The following is a 17115-nucleotide window of genomic DNA, read 5'->3' on the forward strand; positions in this document are numbered from 1 at the left end:
ACTTCAGCTCAGGTCATGATCTTGTGGTCTGTGACTTCAAGCCCCACGTCAGACTCTGTGCTGACAGTTCAGAGACTGGAGACTGCTTTTGCTATATCTCCCTCTCTCCCTCCCCTCTCTCACTTGCTCTCACTCTTTCTCAAAAAAGCAAACACCTGGATAAACATTTAAAAAAATGTAAATGTCCCTTCAAGAACTGTTATTTAACTCAAATCGTAATGTAGTATTGGGAACACTGTCCTTCATTTTGCTCCCTTTTATCAAGATTGACATCTTTATTGTTCTATTATAAAACAATTTTAATTTTTATACAGTGTGTATAGGAGTTCATAATAAGCAACAGTGGCTTTGTCAGCAAAATATCTGTATCTTGAATTATGACCAACCTTGATGTATCTTGTTTATATCCATGTGGGCACTACAAGAGGTTGGAGTTTCCCCCCTTCATTTTAAAATAGTCTTTCTCAATTTCCTTCTAATCTCTCTGAATGTCTTTTTCTTTTCTATCAGAATGATAGCAAAGGTTTATGTATTGTCTTGATTTTTGTAGAAGAAAATAATCTCTGAAGAGCACTATTTCATAAAACTGTTCACATACCTAAAATAATATAATCTTTGTTTCCACTTAACACTCAAATATGAATCTAATTTATATGCATGTTACACCTGCTTCTCAAGGCTTATATTTTAATAGTACAATGCAGGCAATGGAACTAAAAGATTCTCGTAGTTTTAGAGAAAGTTCATGAGGTCACACCATTTAGATATGCCAATTTATGGCTTATTTATATATGTGAAAATTAAAAGGAAATTCATTTATTTTTTTAAAAAATTTTAATGTTTATTCATATCTGAGACAGAGACAGAGCAGGAACAAGGGAGAGGCAGAGAGAGAGGGAGACATAGAATCTGAAACAGGCTCTGAGCTGTCAGCACAGAGCCAGACATGGGGCTTGAACCCTCGAACCGTGAGATCATGACCCAAGCTGAAGTTGGATGCCCAACCGCCTGAGCCACCCAGGCACCTGAAAGGAAATTCATTTATAATGGAGTTTGGAGACTGGCAGGGGGGCCTCTCAGCCCTACCAGTCAATTTCAATAGCAAGAAATGGACCCTGAACTTGAATACTACTTTGGTACCCCAGCAGATGGAAGGAAGATGTCTTCCTACCCCAGCAAGGGCCCAGCCAATGAAAGACAGTCACAACTCAGCCAACAAAAGGCCAATATGCTTTCAGCTCCCAGATTACTCAATGGGCTGTTAGTTTATAAGAGTCCCACCCAACTCCCTTGTTTTCTCTATAAGAGGATATTTCTCTCCCTTACTCACCACACTTGCCTTTGATTTTGCCATAGCTCCCTTATCTGAGTGTGTTGTTCTCTGTTATTTCTGAATAAACTCATCTTTTGCTGGTAAAACAATTGGCAGTATTATTTTTAAGGTTAGCACATATAATTAAATATTACATTCGACTAATACAAATATGTTATAGAAAATGAAGGTGAGCTGAGAAGAAAATAAGATGGTTGTGTTTGATCATTTAAATGATTATATCCATTATAAAGGATCAGGAAAGTTTGAAGAAGATGGTATTAGAAATAGACATTTGATGATATTGCTTTTTATAAAGAGTGAGCACTAAAGGAATATATTATAAAGAGAATAAAGTAAAAGTGTAGGTAAATTCAGAAATACTGGAGAAAAGGGGAAAATTTAGTCTGGCTTGATGGCTGTTCTCAAGGAGAATAATAGGATATAATGTAAAAATGTTATGAGCCACGTGGTAGAAAGTCAAGAACACCAGTATGAGGACTTAGCTCTTGATTTGGAAGACACAGGGAGCTATCGCTTGGATTTGAAGAGGAGTCTAGCTCTATACAGTAGGAAAATTGCTCCTCTTGGCACAAAGTCCCAAAGATTTTCTACAGAATGTTCCAGTATAGGAAAGCTCATGGGGTAGAAGAGAAGCAACAATTTGGCTAATGTCATTTTAATTTTGACCCTATTGTATAAATATTGTATTGAAATAATTAGTGACAGTTATCACAGGTGGCACTTGCTCCTCTAATGCACCCACTGTGCTCAGGAGCAGAAATTTGAAAAATGTTATAAACTGCAAACACCTTTTGCCTATGTGCTCTCCACATTGCTATGTTTCCTCCTCTTTTAGTACTCTAGCAGGAAGAAAACAAAAACATGAAATTCAAGAGGCTTCCTAAAAAAAAAAAAAAAAAAAGGATCAAAAGACCATCATTTCAAAGAGTTATAACAACCATGTAGTGATTTGCACTACCCAATTTGTTCTCCTTACAGTATTTATCATAGTTTTATTATGGTGGATCACAATTCTTAGGTTCAAAAATATATCATGCATTTTTCTAACATCCCACAAATCCCTTGGGAGGAAGGGTTCAGACTGATAATTTACAAAGTTTGTTTTAAATACAAATTTGAGGCAGCTAGAAAAGGAAATATCTAACCCTCTATCTTCATGTTATCCTGGATAAACTTGAAGGTAAGGAAACAGACTGTAGTGACTTGAAGTAGGGAGTCAAGAAGGTATCATTTCTGAACCATAAAGAATCAGCTGCAAAGTAAAAAGCTATAAAACACAGCATGAAATAACTCATTGTAAATTTTTCTTACTGGAAATACTTGACACTATATGATGAATATAATTGTAGTTTGTTTTGAAAACTATGTTGTTTCCTAAAATATAAGGTTTTTATCCTCATAGCTGGGATAATGGGGAACATATTTAATAGGGTAATGTACTGTGACCCTATTGAGCACATCCCTTTGAATGGAGATGGAGAAATATCTAACCACCTATCCATATATATTGAAATCAACAATAAATAATTTATGGAGCATTATTAAATTATGTTTTTATAATATGCTAACATAAAAATGTTATATTTTTTTCCCCAGTTCAACGCTCCATCACCGAACTAAGGAAGGGAATAATATTGGCTGGTTTGCCTTCTTATAGGCTTTAGAAATCCTATAAGAATCAAACTGAGTATTTATACTGTGGGGTGGCTTTATGGATTTACCTACCCTGCCCAGAATGCTTCTGCTAAAACCTTCATCTATAGGATTACAAAATGTCTTATTTACCACAATGGTATTCCACTAAGATTGCCTCTGACAAGAAATACATTTTACAGCAGATCATGTATGGCAATGGGCTCATTCTCTTAGAAGTCACTGTTTTTATGTTATCCATAATTCTGAAGCAGCTGGCTTGATAGAACAGTGAGTCTTTTAAAGATTTAGTTCTTATACCAACTACATGTCCAACTACATGTCCATCTGAGATGCAGTCCATTTTCTGAATCTGTGATTAATATATGTTGTTGTTTGTCCCACAGCTAAGATCAACAGGTCTGGGAACCAGTGAGTGGGGTGAAAATAATAATAGATCCTTTCACTACCACTTCTAGTAACCCACTGGTGAGATGTTTGTTTTCTATTCCCAGGACTTTTGCTTCTACTGGTCTGGTAATCTTAATTGCCAAAGGGAAAATGCTTCTATCAAAAGGCAAAACAATGATTCCATTAAACCGTAAGTTGAGGGGCGCCTGGGTGGCTCAGTTGGTTAAGCGTCCAACTTTGGCTCAGGTCATGATCTCACAGTCCATAGGTCGAGCCCTGCATCAGGCTCTGTGCTGACAGCTCAGAGCCTGGAGCCTGCTTCAGATTTTGCATCTCCCTCTATCTCTGGCCCTCCTCCCTCCCTCCCTCCCTCCCTCCCTCTCTGTCTCTCAAAAGTAAATAAACACTTAAACATTTAAAAAATAAACTGTAAGTTGATACTGCCACCTGGTTACTTTGGGTTTCTCAGGACAGTGAATCAACAGGTAAACAAAGGTGTTAGTGTGCTGGCTAGGGTGATCAATCCTGATTTCGAAGGGAGATTGGGTTGCTACTGCATAGCATCAGTAAGATGAAGAATGTCTGGAATACAGAAGATGTGTTAATAGTAAACCTTCTCTGTCTTTAAGTTACAATATATCAAAGGTCAAGTGTGATTTGGTTAGGGAAAAAATGCCCATAACCTAAAAAGTGATTTCTTTTGAGGGAACAGATTACTTTGGCTCTTAGCTCTACCAGGGATGACTAAATTCCATTAGGGGAAAGCATGATTTTGTTATTATCTTTTTGTTATTGTCTCTGTTTGGAAGTTAATAAAGATAGAAGAGGGTACCATGCTGACAAGAAATGGACTGTGATGGCCATATTATAGGTCAATATAGTTACGTTGGAGATATGTTACTACGCATCTGATTTTCTTTATGATACATGGAAAAAATTACATGAGATTTGAAAGAAGGAGAAATCATTTCATATAAAGTTTGGAGCTGGGCACCAAGTAAAGTGATACCTACAAATTGTCGGGGGTTGGCCTGAGGTCCATGTGGGCATACCAGTGCACTTTTGCCTTCTCTGAACACTGACTGATGTGTGTGAACAGTTCTGTGTTGACGGGTATTGTTCCACTGCGTGCCAGATGAGATGACAGGAAATATGATTTCTACTTTTTCCTTCTGAGTCCTGGATTATTCTTGCAGGTTCCAGTTTGCCCTTATTATCCCTCCAGTTCACATTCCATCCTCCCTGCCTGCCATCATCCTGGTTGACCAGATGGAAGGACTTGTGGCATTCCACCAGTTCCCTAAATTAAGTCTAATGTTTATTAAAAAAACTCATTTTGTATCACTCTAACTAAGCCTTGACTGATAGACACTTTATAATATTTTTGTGAAAAAGATTTCTATAAATACATCTATAAAGTACTTAGAATATATAAATCAAAATGAGAAAAAAAGAGAGCAAGAGAAAAGAGCAAAAGTCAGTGTTTAAGACCAATGAATCGAACAAAACTTGAAATCAAAATTGTAACATCTATACACCACATACATTTTCTCAGTCCACTTTTTTACTCACAATATTACTGCCAAAAGCAATCACTGCTGTAAACTGTCAGCATCTTGCTTCAGTATACCACAGATGCCACTCAGAACACCTCTGCAGATACTCTCTCAGCTATCACAACCTTGCACAAAATGGAAGTGCAAGTAAATTAACCCTTCTGGGGCAACTCTTGCTGAAGGGTTTATCTAGTTACCTGATTAACAAATGTTCTTCTGTCTTTATGGTGGAGAACTCTGAGATGCATTGTGTAAGACTCTTTAGAAAGTTGTCAACAACATATAATCATTTACCCACATCAATGATCAGGTCTACATTTTGTCTATTAACTGTCCCATCTTCCCTGTTTTGCTCTTCACAACTGTTACATCCAAAATTAAAATCCTTGCATTCAAGGTATTTTCTTAGGCTCTACTCTTGGGGGAAACCAGATTAAAAGAACTGGTTATAAATATGGCTTTAGAGGCCTGCCTGGGTGACTCACTTGGTCAAACATCCAACTTTGGCTCAGGTCATGATCTCATGGTTTGTGAATTCAAGCCCCACATCAGGCTCTGGGCTAACAGTGTAGAGCCTGCTTGGGATTATTCCTCTTCCTCTCCTCTTTCTCCTCCTTATTCTCTCTCTCAAAATAAATTAAAAACACTTAAATTTTTTTTTTTTAATCTGGCTCTAGAAAGAACATCTTCTGAAGTAGAAATCTGAACTGGGTTCTCTGATTTGTATCAGAATCAATAATAACCATTACTAGGGCTAGGTGTGAAGATGTAACCCCTGATGTGGAATTATTTCATAATTATCATTTAATTGGTGGTGAACTTGGTAAGGTATAAGTGGAAAGTGAAGCATTGGTTTAGTTTTCAGTGGTGGTACTTGAGTGAAATGATGAAACAGTAATTATAAATACCACAGACCAACTACCTGATGATAGATTCCAAGCTATGAAATCCCTGAATGTTCAGCTTCAGTAGGTCGGTACCCTACTACCAAAAGAATGGGATGTTGAGTCTTGGGACAGAGATATTTGGGCGAATAAACCTGGGCCCTCAGATTATCTTGAACCTCCTTGCATGATGGGTACTTTCTAAGGGTTCCTAAAATCTGTCCTTTTTAGTTTTTTCATTATCATCTCCAAGTGAATAACTTGGTCTCATCTCAATAAATCCCAAGCTAATAAGTTCTTGTCTCTGCTATGAGAAGATACCACTTATTTACCAAAGAGATTTGGGATCTGGAAACAAGTTAATGGTAAGTCTTGAAGGTGCTGGACCAAGCAGGGAGATTTCAGGGCAGATAAGGGAATATTTATTGACATGGGTATATACTCTTATGATCTGAGATTGAACATTTGGTTAATAACTGGAGCCAATCCTTATATGCTACCAGGGGGATAGTTTTGTGATGGACACAGTGGGAGCCACAGTGAATAGTAGCCAGTGTAAAAGGTAAAAGGTGCCCCACAGATGTTGATGTGGGGATATTATAATAGATTTAATATGTGAGACCAGGATACCCTTCACCTATGTTCTCCAGAAATGACACCGGCCACTTCATGTGTTAAAGCTGTTAAGTAAAGTAGTAAGTTATCTTGCAACATCTTTGAAAAGAAGTAACTGCCTTCTCTATGCTGAAGTTGATAGGCAAGGATGCTGTGGAACTAGGCTCTCCATTATTGCTGTGTATAATCTGATTTTAGATCACCAGAGGCCCAGTGGTGGTAATCAACTGACCAAGACAAGGTGAAAGTCATTACCATGAAGGGCAGCAAGAATGGAGAGACAACCGGGATACTTTGACCTACAAGGATTTTTGCCAATAGATAATAGGTTAGTGATCTTAGATATTAGATAGATGATAAACCAGTTTGGATATCTCCTGACGTAGAATCAGAAAAGAGAGCAACAAAATGTAGAGGTTAGCCACAGCAATTATAATGATCCAGTAATCATTTCCAGAACTAAGTCAATTATCAGACCCAAATTCTTTAGTTGAAGTAACCAAAGGCTGTTGGGTACCAGGTCTGAATGGATTCTGATCCAAGTAAAACCAAAGCATCACGATGGTTAAAGGGAAGGTATAAGAGGACCAGGTGATAACAATATTCTGGTATATATCTGACTCCAAACCATCCAGGCACTTATTATGTAATTATTGTTTATTGTATCACTGAAATTTATAGATTGTAGTGAAAGAACTCCATAAACTTTTTCTTACTTGTCAACTACAAGCTAATAAGATGGTGAGGGCCAAGTGGAATTTCCTGAAAACCTCCTCTCCCTTCAAGCAAACTCATACAGGGATGAATTAAAGAGGTTAATGCTATTATCAAAAAATTAGAGGACATGGTGGCAGTATGCTCTAAACATCCACATTGAGTTCCCAGTCTGGGCAGTGAAAAATGCAAATTGTGCCAGATAATTGTGTATTACCATAAACTTAAACAGACGTTGTTCTTCAATTGCAGCTGCCTTGTCACATATGGTATTGATACACAAATAACACAGCCTCTGGCACTGGGTATGTGGCTATTGATCAAAGTTAAGAACTTCCATGAAAAGACATCAATGGGAGAGTTAAAAAGTCAAGCCCCATAGAGATGATAGTTGCAATAATTATAGCCAACAAATTATTCACATTCAAGTACAAAAAGAACTGTGTATTAATAAGAATGCTGCCAACCTAACTGAAAAATGGGCAGCATTGATTGGGCAAGTCCTTCACAAAATAAGGCATCCAACTGGCAATAAATATAAAAAATGTGTTTACATTCATTAGTTATCAAGGAAATGCAAGTGAAAGTCATATAACGTGATACCTCTAAACACCCACCAACATTACCAAAAGGGAAACAAGACAGACAGTAGTGTTGAAGGGAGGTCCATCCAAAGGAATGATTCATCTATGTTAGGTATAAATTGGGGCTACCACAACTGAGGATGACTTGGTAATATAAACTAAAGCTCTACATTTGTAAATCTTATCGCCTGATTATTGATCTCCTAGGCACATACAAGAGGTAAAAATCAAATATTAACAAAACATATGCACAAGCATCTTTTGGAAGCCCTGTAACATCCTTAAAGATTTAAATGTGCACAATTGGATGAATAAACTAATGTTCATAAATGGAATCCTTTAAAGCAGTGAGAATAAATGATTTACAAGTACATCCAATAACAGGGATGATCTCACAAAGAATGTTAAACAAAAGAAGAAAGATACCACAAAGCCCTGACGAAAGCAAAACTAGTCTATGGTGTTAGATACCCGGATAGTAGTTATCCCTGTGGAGGGTAATCACTGGAAAAATACTGCTAATGTTTAATTTGGCCATAGTGCTAGTTATAAGCACGTGTCTATTCTGAAAACTTACCAATGTGAAAACTTCTGATTTCCTTTTTCTCTATTTTATACTTTAATGATTTTTCCTAATGTGAAAAGGGCAACAGTGTGCATTTTCTTTGTTCCCTCAGAGCTGGAACTCTTTCCTGTTCTGCTTCAATATAGTCTGGGGGGGGGCGTGTGTGAAGTTGACACCCTTCTTTTTCTTCTACAGAACATCACCTCACTCACTATCGTAATGCAGTCGTGCTCATTGTAATGACTCCAATTAGAAGTAGTATTCTGGGTACTCCTGGGAAGACACCTGCTTGCATTCCAGAGGATGGGAAATAAGATCCACAAAGACTAGGGAATTTGCCACACTGAGAACAGTTTTTAGGCTCTGATAGCATGATTTATGCCTAACAGATATCTTCTATGGTACAAAGCTATTTCGTGCACATTTGTGACGCCTTACTTTAAGCTTGCTGGGCCTCTTTGGATTCTGGAGGTGCCACAGGTATTATCTAGAATGCTATTCCTAAGAATTTATCAGGTGACCCAAGGTCCCTGATCAAGAAAGTGATTTCTAGCGTTTCTAACTTGCCATACAAGCTGTCATGCAACATGACTCCAGAGATTTGACACAGCTGGACATATCTCAGCAGATAAAGTGCAGTATCTCTAGTAAGCCAAGAGACAGAGGCACAGAGCAGACTTCTCAGGAACTGAAGCCAGTTTGTGCATCTTCCAGCAGAGAAATACTTATTTAAAAATAGCTGTTGGTGGGGCTCCTGCGTAGCTTGATCGGTTAAGCAACTGACTCTGGCTCAGGTCATGATCTCACAGTTTGTGGGTTTGAGCCCCATGTCAGGCTCTATGCTGACAGCTCAGAGCCTGGAGCCTGCTTCAGATGCTGTGTCTCCCTCTCTCTCTCTGCCCCTGCCCCACTCACACTGTCTCTCTCTCAAAAATAAATATTAAAAAGTAATTTAAAAATAATAAAAACAGGTATTGGTATTGCACTAGTCCCTTTAAGGGCTGAACACCTGTTATGAAGCAAGAGTTGGGGGAGGTCACTGAGAAGGTGTGACTGCTGGTTGACCTATAAGCTCTATCAGGGCAACTGGAAGCTCCCCATTCCCTCCCTCATTTTTGGAATGTGCATTCTATTTGCCTTCCCTACTCCCAGAAGCTGCTCCAGGACTTGCAATAGAGATATGGTGTTGAGGGTATCAGACACTACACGTGATTAAGCCCAGTTAAGATCTTTCTATAAACTCGAGATTCTGAGGGATATAGAGACCCACTGGGCTTGCAGCCAACTACCCAAGGCAAGCCTCTTACAGAAGTTCCCTTGCTCATTAAGCCTGCCACCTACCAATCTGAAGTGGTCTGCCTCTTTGGTCTCTCCCTTAGCTCCATATATGGAGGCCAGTTTCAGATTACACATAGGAAGCTCCTGAGAAGTTGCTAACTAACATCATGCAATCAGAGCAGCCCACTTTGACCTAGGTATTCTGAGATCCATTAGGGAGGCTCGAGCAGCTACATAGCAATCCACAGAGAAAATAATGCACTGACGATCTTGGTTGAGAATATCCAGAAGGCAAAGATATGTTGAATGAGTAGGTGACTTCAATTCTTTTGTCACCTTTTTAAGTTACTTACATCAGTGCTTTATTCTTAATTTATACATGTGACCTTTTAAGGACTTCTCCATAATAACTTCCTAAAGGAAAATGGTCTTGTTCACAAACCCATGATGCAAGATAGTTATTGTGTAGTATATTTTTTTTTCTACTACCCTACAGGCCTAACAAGGATGGCTTTGAGGGAGATGGTCAAGGAAAATACTCATATTGAGCAGAGCAGTTAGCAGTGTGCTTGGTTATTTACCTTGTATGGAAGGCTAGCCCATGTGTAGATGGGTATTCCGTTAGGGGCTCAGAAGAAGCAGGGTTAGAAGACTGGAGCCAAAGATGTTTGGGAAAGATTCAAAGTACATAGATCTCTGGGAATAGGCACCAAGTGTGGTGATGTTTGTGTCTCATTTTCATAACAACCAGACTATATCCACCAGAGAGGAAGTGTTGGCTCAGATAAGAGTCTTCTAATGGAAGTCAGCTACTCTCTCCCTTCAGCCGGAGCATCTTTTGCATAATGGACCTACAGGTACCTCTGTCCGTATGCTGATAGGATATCTCTTGTACCATAAGACATTGTCATAATATCGTCTAAAACCAAAGAGTCACTTGATAGAAGGAGAGGTGCAATGTTCAATTCAAGACTATGGTATTCAGTGGTTTTACCAGAACACATTGCTTTGAAGTAGTCAGCTGAGTGGTTGATTGTATATTTGGTTAGGATGACTGCTCCAGAAAACACCCTGAATAAAGCAGTATACACAGTATTCCTCAATAGATGTATAGCTCAGTGTTCTCAATAGCTGGAATATGGGGGCTGATCCAGGGATTAAAGTAACATTGTTCCCTTCACCTTCAATGCTAAAGATGCACTTGCAGAATGTTCTTCCCCACCCTCCTAACTCTACACTCTGAGAGGCCTTGGAACTGCAGCTGGCCACCAACTTTGTGACTATATGATGGGTAAAACTTTGATAGGATATGAATTTCTCTGAATGACGCTAGGAGGGGAGGTGTTATGCTCTTTGATACATCCATTAGTCTAAATTTGAATTCTGAACTCTAGTCATTAGCCCACCTCTGGGCACAGGTGGAAAGAACACCTCATTGTTGCTGTACTGCTTCTCACAAGGCCTCTGTGATGTCACTATATGGCACACTGGATGGAAACTCAACAGCTATTTTGACATGAGAACTAACCTGGATGTGAAAGGACATTGATAGTTGGACCAATGGATGTAAACTTTCTTAGGCCTAAGAAGCCTAAGTACTTTCTTAAGTGGCTTCAGTGGACAGTGCATAGAGGTACCCAGTTTCATAATGTCCCTCACGATGGACCTTCCTTTTACTTCCCTTTCTACCTCCAGCCTCACATCCTGTTTCCTAGTATCCATTCCCAAAGCACACTACCTGCACTCCATAGTTTTCTCAGGCTTTGTTCTGAGGAAGAAACATGAACAAGATACTGGTATTCAAACAAACATGCCTTGGTTGTTCTGAGGGCTTTACGCACAGAGATATGGGGGCTTGAAGTGCCTTTATGCCAAGAAGTTCCTTGGGTTGAAAGTGGTTTATTCGAGTACAGTACAAGCAGCTCATTTCAGACATTCTTCTACTTTTAATCCCAACAAGTAATTACTGAAATATTTCTTACATGTGAGTGAAAACCAGTTGCAATGCGATGATGCTGAGTTACTGAATTACATCTAGAATTGTGGTGTAGGACTGAGAGAGGGATCTGAGATGCGATTTTCACAGCTCAAGCTATGGGAACACACTTGTTCTCCCTCTTGAGAAGTAGACTCTATCTTTGCCCACCACTGTATCCTCATCTGCACACACACTAGACGCTAGCCTGCTGGAAAATCTTCAGTAAATAATTTCACATAGTTTCTTTCTTAGGCTGGTGTATATGGTACAGTAAAACATCCAGAGAGTGGGCTGGACCTCATATTCCTCAAAAATGAAGAAAATTTGGCTCAAGACAACAGCTGAATATCAGCAGGGAAAGTTACAAGGGTGTTTGTCCTGAGTGACTTAGATAGCTCTATGACCTGGATTCGATGAGAAGAGATGACATTCACAGATTTCATCTCTTACTTTTTGAATGCTAGTCTGGGTTCAGGCTTGCCTTCATTCTGCATCAGCACGGTCCTTACGTTATAGTAGACAAGCTTACAGTTGCCGTCGTCAAATTCTATATAAGCAGCAGGAAAGGAGAAAGATTGTGGAAAGTGTTTTCAATTTTTCAACTTACAGGTGCATATAGAGGTAACTTTTTTTTTTTTTTTTTACAATATTCATCTGCAAAATGAGAGGTATTTTAGTAGCTTTACTTAACTAGTTTAATTTCAGGTAATGATCTTCACACTCATTGTAGAAGGAAAAAAATCCATCTAGTGCTTCTGTTAGTAGTAAGAATGAAAGGATGAAGTGAGGTAGATGATATGATAGCTGAATGGGAAAGAGACGCTAATTATTGCCCACTGCTATACCTCATGGTGTGTGATGAGCCCTGAGTGTCCCCTGAATAGAAGGAATCTCTGTCTGTTACAGGGGAAGAATGACTCATGGTCAGGATAGAGCCTCTCTTTTCTTCTTAAACAAAGGAGACCATGTAATTTGGAAGGCAGGGTGAAGGATGGTATGACCATAGAAACACAAATCATCACATATCCCTGATGGTAATGACATTCTTCATCCATCCCTTCCTTTTGTTATTGACTAGAATAGTATCATCTTTGGCTTTTGTGTTATTGTATTACATTGTATGTACAGTAATAAGCAGCTCAATTTAATTACTCCATTTCTAATAAGAGAACAATATTATATAGATATTTCTTGCTTCCATTAGGCAACATATATCAGAAAATAGTCAAAAGAAGAAATCACTGATTTACAGATTATGTCCCAGATGTCTATATGGTAATTATTTAGCATGCAATGCTTGGGATTAGAGAAATGTTGTGGATAACCACAGTAAGGTTCAACCTGAGTCAATCAAAAACAAAAAAAAAACTCATCATTTTTCTGAACTATAATATTAATAGCATTTCTCAATTATAAAGAAAAAAGAAGAAAACAATTGATGGACAGAAAATATTTATAAATCTTCTCTATGCCAGATACTTTAGACACAGTATCCCATATAATTATAACAAGTGCTATTATTTCCCTATTTTCTAAGTGTGAATGCTGAAACTAAGAGTTATTGATAACATGTTGAGATACTTTTAGCTTGTGAGTAGCTAAGCTGGTATAATAAACCCAGTTCTGTCTGATTCAGAAATTTTTTCATCTACTGGGTCTTCTCCGGATGGCCAAAATTGGACGTTGCCTTAGTTCTCTTACAGAATCATAAAACCAGTCCATGGAAGGAGAGATCCAAAAAGCACATGAGCATCCCCATGTAAGCTCAGCAATATATTTCTCTTAAATGTCACAAAACCTCTTAAACCAGACATTAGGACTCAGACCTGTCCTTGAGGATTTGAAAGGTACAGGAAAGAGGGCAGATAAGAGAGAGCAATTTTGAGTTTTCTTAAGTGCCCATAACAGAGGCCCGATAGATTTTATGCAGAAAATAAAGTCGTAGGGCCATATTTTTATTTCCCTAAGGCCAAATAAATGATCTAGGTCAGTTTACTTAAAGTCCACATAGATGAAGTTTCACTACTTTAAAGAGACCCAAGAAAATCTTTTTCTTAGATAATAATTATTTAACAATCTTCATGTTAGAGAGGAGATCTGGGTTTTTGTCATTCATATCTGTCCACCTAGTTGAGAACTGCTCTCCCATAGAAAGACAAATTTCCAAGGTGTATCTTAAACAGAAAAAGGCAGAGTAAATGTCTGGCCTCCTTCCCCATTACCACTTCTTCCAGCTGTATTGAGATTATCTATTGGGCGATCAAGGATTTAGCCCCCTCATTCTATTTTGCCATGAATGTTAACGAAAAGGAAAAGGTAGTTACTCAGTCACCAAATAGAAAATATGCTCTACCAAGCACAATCTCACAGTCTAGTGTGTGTGACTGACATCAATGACACCAGGGATGCTATTCTTATCTTTTGGCTCATGGGAGAGTGATGGGAATATATAACTCACTTTCATGAACTGGCAGATCCTTAAAAAAAAAAAAAAAATCTAGATGTCAGTGGCTTCTCTGAAGGAAAAGATAGACAGCTCGCTACTCCTGTAATTTACTAAGTAATCTCTGCTGTATTTGCTGAGCCACAGGCTCGGTAAATGAAGGAAACTAAGCATTTTTATAAGCATTACGGGATTATAGATTTTCACAATTATTTCTAGAATGATAAAAGCTTCTTTTAGACAAAATCCAATACTAAAAATATTGTAAGAAAATGCATTCTTTTCTCCAAAGTGAATTGTAAGCACATTTCCAACTTCTCTGTAAATACTAAAATTATTTTTCAAAAATAAATATTCTCTATCTTCCTTTCAGCAAAATTTTCTTCTTAGTAGTGGGATATCTAATCATCCCATTGATAACAATGGTAATGTATTTTTGTATTTTATATGCCTCAATTTTGAGGTGGTCTTACTGGGGAGGAAATTAGCTGTTTATTGTATATGAGAAAATTCAGGCCATTATATTAATACGGTACACATGTGCATATCCTTCATATCACTCATATTTCCTATTTTGGAGAAATATATATATATGCTTTGCCTATATTACATTCATTCATAATTTGTGTGGTTTTAAATGAAAATTTCATAATTAATTCCATTTGAGATGATTATTTACAGAGAAAATTTAAATTCATTTCAGCTGTCATAAAAAGAAAATTATGAAGTAGTCTAAAATTAAGAGAAGTAAAGAAAGAGATGATTAATTTCTGTATGAGAACAGCATTTTTAACAAAAGTCCCATAATTTCTTAGGATAAATTATCTTTGTCTTTACAATCTACAGAGAGGTAGGTGTAAAAACAAAAGAGAATATGCATTAAATAACTTCAATTATTTAATTTTCCATTTGCATTTTAATATAAATTTTGACTGCACCACCTGAGACTTTCCATAAGGCCAGAATTTAAATATTAATTAGATACTGAGCAAATTATGAAGTCTCTCTTTCATCTGTTTGATAATTGTGTTTTCTGCCATCACTGAACCTAAGTTATGTCGTGATGGAAAGAAGGAAAGTATTCACCTCCTCAATTTTGTCATGTGGTCTCAAATCTAAATACAGGATAATAAATACTTTTTGTGTTTACAAATTCTCATGCCATGGGGTGGGGGGGGAAGAACAATTAATTAATTAATTAACAATTAATTCCTATTCAATATCCTTTCCTTCCTCATAGTAGAAATAAATTCACAAGTTAAAGATTTTGTTCAGTAAATTCATTCTGAGTAGTCCAACCTTTGATTCATCTGACACTAGGTTGATTATCTACATTGATTCTCTTGCCAATGTTTGATTATTTATGCAGTATATATATGTTCACTGGAATTAGATTGCAATCTTGCACTGTCCTGTACAGCTGGCCCTTTAAAATGTTTGTAAAAGAAATATATTTAGCATCAAAGATAAAGAAGTTGCTTAGAGGACACATATGGAGGCCTTGTTTTTTTGTTTTTGTTTTTGTTTTTCACTGTGAAGGTCACCTCATGAAGGTCACAGCTGTTTTATATCCCACCTGGCAGGGCAGCCACCCCATGAAGAGAGACACCTATTCTAGTGCCACGTGAGCTCCACATGTGCAAAAACAGGCAGCGACTATAGTTGGTTCCTGATTTTACTTATTGGAAAGCCAATATGGATTACAAATATGCATACATTTCTAATAGCCTAATCAAAATATTACTATAAGGGAGAATTACCTTAGGTCACTTAAATATAAGACAAATTGTGATTAGAATTAGGTTCTAAATTTGTCCATATTAACAACTTTGAAAACAAACATTAGGGAGAAAAGTCATTGTGTAGAGTTACAGATCTTAGCACATGTTTCTCTACAAATGTGACTGTTTTCATATAATAAATTGCCCTAAACTCTTCTAAGATGGCAATAATGATCTAGGAAGTATATTAGGTCCTAGATACTCAAAGATGAGCAGATCATAGCTTGTTCCTAGGGGAGCCTTGAGAATAAGTGAGGCAGCTATAGGTACATAATGTCATTTATTTGAGGGCATTGTTTTTCAGTCTTAGCACTGTTGGCATTTGAGGCCAGACAATGCTTTGTGGGAAGGTCTCTCCTGTGTACTGTGGGATGTTTAGCAGCACCACTAGCATCTACCCTTTATGTTCTGGTATCTACAGTCCCCTCCCAACTGTGACAACCAAAAATTCCTCCAGAAATCGGCAAATGTCCTCTAGGGACAAAATCACCCCTACTTGAGAATCCTTATTCATGTTAGTAAATGCAAAAAATATAAGCTGAAAAAATGTAACTATATTTGACATAATTAACCCTCATGTACGATGGTGGGGGGGAGTAGAGGGAAAGAATGATCAGAGTAGTCTTCACAGCACATGCCCATTGAACAATTTCCTGAACTAAATTTAGGATAGTGCATAAGTTGGGACAAAGTGACACCATTAGAAGGAAGAAGGTAACTGGTATAAAATAGGAAGACCTGAATCAGCATGAATATTGAGTCATTGTTGCATAGTCTCCAGGATTTTGAGAAAGATTCCAGTATGGTATGTCAGTGCTGAATCATATTCGACACTGAAATCTTTCTGGGGAACTGGACAAATAGAATCCCTTTGGTGGGGAGAGGAAGGAAAAAAAATTTTCATGGATAAGTTATCTGTTCACATTTGTAGTCAAGAAACGCAAAGCTGGCTGTGGTATGATGAGCTGGGGAGAGACACCCAACAGATAGCTTTAGGCCTTAACTGTGTGTAGCCAAGAGAATAGGAGAATCTGAATGAAGACAGTGTGAAAGGGAAAGAGAGAAGAGTCAGCATTTGAGTATAATTGGAAAAATAAATTGGAATGAGTTTTTCATAACCAAATATAACGGACTGAAGAAAAGTGGAGAAGGACTCCAAGATTTTTGGACTGACCTATGCAACAGGTGTTTCCAGTGCTTCACTCATTACCCTTTGGGTCCCTTCACATTTCTGAGTACACTGACTCCCAGAAATGAGCATTGAGCCCCTCTGTTTCCGGAATGTCTGCTTGTTGGCACTTACAAATAGTCAGACTGCCTTGAAATTTACATCTGTGT

At 37.8% G+C, this 17115-nt stretch overlaps 1 long non-coding RNA gene across 2 annotated transcripts in view; it reads right to left on the reverse strand.

The window, feature by feature from the left end:
* Positions 1–17115, reverse strand: part of LOC120236127 — a 278998-nt gene that overhangs the window by 174925 nt on the left and 86958 nt on the right. Inside the window, exons 4-5 of one of the 2 annotated variants that reach the window (XR_005529581.1) lie at positions 12004–12100; positions 4403–4690 (exon numbers count right to left, since the gene is read on the reverse strand). This is a non-coding gene — a long non-coding RNA (uncharacterized LOC120236127). Of the gene's footprint in view, positions 1–4402; positions 4691–12003; positions 12101–17115 lie in introns of those variants that run through there. The other variant, XR_005529580.1, reaches the window with a different exon arrangement.

The sequence above is a fragment of the Hyaena hyaena genome, unplaced genomic scaffold, assembly GCF_003009895.1.
Source record: "Hyaena hyaena isolate Hyena2069 unplaced genomic scaffold, ASM300989v1 scaffold_145, whole genome shotgun sequence".
NCBI classification, from domain to species: Eukaryota; Metazoa; Chordata; class Mammalia; order Carnivora; family Hyaenidae; genus Hyaena; species Hyaena hyaena.